The sequence below is a fragment of the Oryza sativa genome, chromosome 1 (genome assembly GCF_034140825.1).
Source record: "Oryza sativa Japonica Group chromosome 1, ASM3414082v1".
Lineage (NCBI taxonomy): Eukaryota > Viridiplantae > Streptophyta > Magnoliopsida > Poales > Poaceae > Oryza > Oryza sativa.
Genome location: NC_089035.1, coordinates 25,954,054 through 25,960,948, shown reverse-complemented (window position 1 = coordinate 25,960,948; position 6,895 = coordinate 25,954,054).

Genomic DNA, 6,895 nt, shown 5'->3' with positions numbered 1-6,895 from the left:
GTCAACCACTGTGACTCTTTACAGCCCGCCTATCACCTCGCCTCTTTAATGTTGTTAGGATTTTAAGATTCAAACCTGATTAACTTAGGTTTCCCTTTTATAGATTTTGGAAGTATCGTCAACCGCTATCACCTAACAACTTTATGGCCCGCCAATCGCACATATTTTTATTGCAATTGGGATTCTTAAAATTTAAACTTGGCCTTCTTTGGGTTATTTTTATAGTTTATACAAAATCTGTTACACCATTGTCACCTTTCCACCACTCCTTTTTTATTGTCATTGCAAATTAAAAAAATCGAACGTGATCATCATTAGTGTTCTATTTTATAATTTTTCAAAGTCTCTCTAGCTGCCATTACCCTACTTGACCCTTGGCTTGTCCTCTGCTATTCCTTTTCCTCGTCACTTAGAGATGCTCACACATGTGTACTCCCATTTTTACATATCCAATTATATTTTTACACAATTAATAAATAATAATAATAATAATATAGGATTTGTTTTAGTATACAATTTTTCCCCTAAATATATTGTTCTACTTTGTTAATAAATATTGTTATTAATCACTCCCTTCGTCTCAAAATAAATTAACTTTTGTATGTAAATGTGTACATAAAAGATAGATGAAGTATAACGCTATAATTTCGTCTGTGCTTATGTTTTTTTTTTGGCATATAATGGATTCTCTCATAGACACACTTGTACTACTAACAAGCTAGAACAGAATGACCAGCGTTTTGATAGGTAGGTGTGAGCTACGTGCACGTGCACACCGGCCGGTTCTCGTTTGAAGGGCCGGTGCATTTAGTACGTGTGTAAACTGTAACCTGCATCCGCAGCGTGATGACAGCGTCGTTCGTGAAGTGTAGACGACAGGTAGAGGAGACAGAATGAACCGGATTTTTTTTACCGTTCAAAATTATTCAGATTCAGCGAAAAACTAGTAGGGTGGCCCACATATTTGCACGGCTAAGTATCTTATATAAAATCATCTAATTTTTTACCCTTTATTTTCTTGAAAATTTGTAAAAGGTTAACTCATTTCCACATGATATTTTTTAAATTAACATTATTATTATCAACTTTATAATATTATAGTTTTAAAAGTCGCATCAGACGCCACCCCTCTCCTTTGTCGCTCCTCCGGTTGCTTGCCTGGCTGGCTACCATTTCTATTAATTGTTCTTGGTACTTTAAAAATCAAACATTATCGATCACTGTTTCGTTCTTATAGTTTTTAACCGTCATTACTCTACTCCTACGGTCCGCCTCTCACTCATTTTTTTTTTCAATAGAATAAATCAAATCTAATTAGCATTGGGGTTTTATTTTTATAATCTATAGTAGTTATGTCAACCGCCATCACCCTACTCCTTGATGGCCTGCCCGTTGTTCCTCCTCTTTATTGTTTACAGTATTTAAAAAATCGAATCTGATCATCGTTTTTAAAAGCCACGCCAATTGCCCGCCACCCATCGTTTTTATTATTAGTAGTATTTTTAAATTTGAACCTGGTCATCATTGTTCCATTTTTATTGTTTTTAAAAGTCTCGTCAACCACTGTGACTCTTTACAACCCACCTATCACCCCGCCTATTTAATGTCGTTAGGATTCTAAGATTCAAACCTGATTATCTTGGGTTTCCCTTTTATAGATTTTAGAAGTATCGTCAACCGCTGTCACCTAACTCCTTTATGGCCCACCAATCACATTTATTTTTACTGTCATTGGGATTCTTAAAAATCAAACTTGGTCCTCCTTGGGTTTCATTTTTATAGTTTATAAAAATTTGTTACACCATTGTCACCTTCCCACCACTCCTTTTTTATTGTCATTGGAAATTAAAAAATCGAATATGGTCATCATTAGTGTTCTATTTTATAATTTTTCAAAGTCTCGTTAGCTGCCATTACCCTACTGACCCTTGGCTTGTCCTCTGCTATTCCTTTTCCTCGTCACTTAGAGATGCTCACACATGTGTACTCCCATTTTTATATATCCAATTATATTTTAATACAATTAATAAATAATAATAAAATAGGATTTGTTTTAGTATACAATTTTCCCCTAAATATATAGTTGTACTTTGTACATAAATATTAATATTGTTATTAATGACTCCCTCTGTCTCAAAATAAATCAACCTTTGTATGTAAATTTGTAAATAAAAGACAGATGGAGTACAACGCTATAATTTGGTCAATAAGTGCTTATGTTTTTGGAGGCAATTGTATTCTTACCACTACTTTCAATTGCAATTATGATTATAATTTGGTCTGTAAGTGCTTATGTTTTTGGGGGCAATTGTATTCTTACCCCTACTTTCAATTGCAATTGTGATTTTAACCCTCTTTTTTAGACTTTGTGATTTTGCCCTTGCTTTTTGAAATTGAAGCTCAGGTTTGCCCCTTTCTGTTAAGTGAACTTAACGGAGTTAATTTGGTGATAAAAAGACAAGTTTGCCCTGGTAGATTTGCCCACTTCTACGAGGCAATAGAGAATTTGCAGGACATGATCCTGTTAGGATTTAATCAAGAGATAATCCCTTATATACCACTAAAAATTGGCTCTTCCCTTATATACCATTGGTCCAAATTTGCACACCCTCTGATGCCAGTACCGTCAGTTGACCGTGTGTTGACCGTTAACTCTCAAGTAAAAAAGACATATTTGCCCTCTCTGAGTTGTTAGGCATGCCCTATACTCATAAGGGTAAATACGTCTTTTTTCCTTAAGAATTAACGGTCAACTGACGGAAGTGGCATGAGAGAGTGTGCAAATTTAGATCAATGGCATATAATGGAAGAGCTAATTTTCAATGGTATATAAGGGATCAGACCAATTTTCAGTGGCATATAAGGGATTCTCTCTTTAATCAAAAAAGACAACATAGTGAATGAATCATATCAGTGTTTGATGTGAAAACAATTTGCTCGCGATTTTAGAGCAGATTTGGAAACTTAATAATACCTCATTAAATCCTCCCATCTCTGAAGAACCAGAGAATGTTAATGCGTAAGGAGCACTGGAGGGAGCACCTGCGTAGGAGCAGTCCCAAATTAACGAGCTTAACCAGAAAAGAAAACCAACAAAATCAAACAATGAAGTAGCCGTAGCCTTCGGCCTCCTCCTCGAAGACTAGGACGCCGAAGCTGCCGATGGCACAATGGTTTTGGTAGGAACAGCAGGAGTTGCAGGCTTGCAGCCAGGGCAGCAGCAGCTCTTGCAGGTTCGACGGGTTTTCTTCTCCTCCGGCCCGACGCTGACGATGTCCGCAACACCAGCGCCGCTGCCGTCGCTTGCCCGTGCGCTCCTCGTGCTGCCTGGCTCCTCTCCCGCGCCGCTCAGCTACGCCACTACCACTCCGTCGCCCAACCGCAGCCGGCCGCTGGCTCGCCCGCACACCGACGCTCGGGTTAAGGGTTGGGTTGGCCGATGGGGGAATAGGCAGACAGATCTGGATGGACTCCAGGCTATTATTTGCTTTGGAGGGTATAATGGTCCTTTCCACATTTTCTTAGAAATTTCTTCTTTTTTTAACTCACTTAATCTGGGCCTACCTACATGGTCATCCAAAACAAGGGTAAACGGTAGCTTCATTTATAAAAAGCGAGGGCAAAATCACCAACCCTAAAAAATAAGGGCAAAATCTCAATTACATTCTAAAACAAGGGTAAAAACACATTGTCCCTATGTTTGTTTTGGTTTAATGTGGTAATTTTGGGATGGAGCTATGTGTCTATGGCAGTGTTTAGATCCTGCGGTAAAAATTTTTACTATGTCACGTCAGATATACGGACGCATATTTGAAGTATTAAACGTAGTCTAATAACAAAACAAATTACAGAATCCGCCTGTGAGACGAATTTATTAAGCCTAATTAATCCGTCATTAGCAAATTTTTACTGTAGCACCACATTGTCAAATCATAGAGCAATTAGGCTTAAAAGATTCATCTCGCAATTTACATGCAATCTGTGTAATTAGTTTTTTTTCTATATTTAATATTTCATACATATATCCAAACATTCGATGTGATAGGGTGAAAAAACTTGCCTGGGGATCTAAACATGCCCTATATTAGATTTGTATATAAAAGTTGATTTGTTTTGGGATGGAGAAAATACATCTTATAATTTGATCCTACCACGATCTAGTTCCTTGGATTATATTGCTGTTCTTTAATTAATGTGGTAATTTTAGAACGGGACAATATGTATCCAAAGTAAAGACTAATATAGTTTTACTTGGATTGTTTGCTTTGCTGTATGCAACTATGCATATGCTATCCTTTATGTTTCTTTCTCTGAAGCACGCAAACTTTCTCTATTTGTATACGCTTCTGACATCTTGTCTGGAAAGTGCTACAGTTTAGTCCGTCTTTGAATACTAATTTAAAATATTAAATATAGACTACTTACAAAACTAATTATATAAATGAAATCTAATCTGTGAGACAAATTTTTTAACCCTAATTAATCCATAATTAGAGAATATTTTCTGTAGCATCACATATGCTAATCATGGATTAATTAGGTTCAATAGATTTGTCTCGCGAATTATTCCAGGGTTATGAAATGGGATTTGTCATTAGTCTACATTTAATACTTCTAATTAGTATCTAAACATTCGATGTGACAGGGATTAAAATTTTTCAGCCACATCCAAACTCCCCCTAAATAGTTGGCCTAGACCTCTTCTTACGAATAAAGACTAATAAGAGTACTTTAATCTGCTGGAGGTTAAGGTGATTGCTTATTTTTGTTTGGTATTTAGCTAGGAATTAGGCAGTTATCCATGGGAACCAGACACAAATTTTTGTTTGGTAAAGCTAGTTTCCTATTTTTGTGTTTGTTTCTAAGACGTACATTTGGTAATATGCAAAGTATAACAGATTTGAAATAACAAAACAAATCAAGTCAAACTTACATACAGGCTGTCATTGAATCTCTACCATTAAAATCTAGTCATATCACATTCGAACGGTCCATATTTTTCTCTTTTTCTTCGAGCGAGCGTGGTGACTCCTTTCAAAGCTGTTTTAATAATATAACTAGCTGGGTAGCCCGCGCAGTTACGCGGCTAGCACCCATACAAAATTATCTATTTTTATTATGATTTTATTTAAAATTTGTTAAATAGCTATCTCGTTGTCTTAAAATTTTAAAAAATCAAACCTTATCAACCCCTTGTTTCTAATTTTATAGTTTTTAAAAGTTATGTCAGTTGCTACCCCTTACTTCTTTGTCGACCCTTCTTTTATTTGCTTGCTCGATCTATCATTGTTTCTATTCATTTTCCTTGGAACCATTAAAAATTGGACCCTTCATCAAACGCTGTCACTATACTCCTCTAAGGTCCGTCCGCTACCTCCTCTTTTTATTATTATTGAGATTATTAAACATAATTATCATTTGAGTTCATTTTTTACTTTTTAAAAGTCCCACCAAACCGTCGGCGGCTTTGTCATTGTACTGCTCTATGGCTTGCCCATTGTCTCCCTATTTATTGTCATTGAGATTTTATAATCGAACATGATTATCATTGGTTTTTTTTAACTTTTAGAAGTCCCGTAAACCGTCGCGACCGTGCTGCTTAACGGCATATTCTCTCTGTCAAACGCTCATTATACTCCTCTAATGCCCATCCGCTACCTCATCGCTTTGTAGTTATTGGGATTTTAAAAATTAAACATAATTATCATCTGGGTTCACTTTTTTACTTTCTAGATGTTTTGTCAAACGGTTAGCGGTTTTGCTTTTTCAAATTTTAATTAATATTGTATTGTATTCTACATGGACTTTTTTTAATATTTATTTTTTCAAATTTTAGTTACTTCTGGATTGTATTTCTAATAGATTTTTTTTCCTTTTTCTCTGATTAATGTGAGAATTAAACAACATTCAACAAATTGAGATTCGTTCAGCGACTGATTTTTATCTTCCATTTGAACTCATTTCCATAATTCTTTTTCTTTTGTTGTGTAATTGTTATATTCTAGTTAATTCAATCGGTTCAATTCTCATTGCCACCACGTTCCTGGAACCGTAAGTGCAGAGGACCCGCCTGAGACGATGGATCCAACCAAGGATGCTTTCGACGGTCCATGTTCCAATATTCTACTCCGTCATTTTATTGTTATTTATTTTTACGGTATTTAATATTAACTTTTCTTTTAAAAATTTTAGTATTTTTATTTAAAATTTTAGTGATGTACGGGTTATACTACAAAATTTATCCTGAAAATTGAAATCAAATATTTTTTCATTTTTTTATTCTAAATTCAAAGTATTGTTGGATCTGTCTTAGATTTAGATAGTCCTTTATTTATAAATATATTTTTCAATTTAGATGGATTTTTCTTTTAATAATTTTAGTCATATGCATCATAATAGATGCTATATACGCTTGGGTGCATCTAGCTGCTAGAAATATAACTTAAGTGCTACTTTTTGGACTACCAGAAGCCGGAAGAATTTTTTTTGCTAGCCAATAGTCGTCGTCCTCCCGGAGCATACGTTAATAAAGCTCTTTTTTTTTTTTTGCTGGCATATGACCAGGGGTATTAATACCTATCTAGTGTTTGTTTGTTTTGGTATAGTAGCTGGAGTCGGAGTCGGATACAAAGAGCAAATACTAATTAGATAATAAGACAGATTGTTCGATTGGATTATTTCTACAACTCTATTTTAGAATTTTTCTTTCTATATCTGTCAAGAAAGATCTCAACCGTTATAATTTGGACCCACTATAATCTATCGGCGTGTATTTTTTTCTTTTCTCCGATTTATGTGGAAATTTCTAGCCCTCCACAGCAAACGTGGTGCCTCCTTTCAAGGCTGATTTAATAATATAACTAGCTGAGTGGCCCGCGCAAAGTTGCGCGGCTAG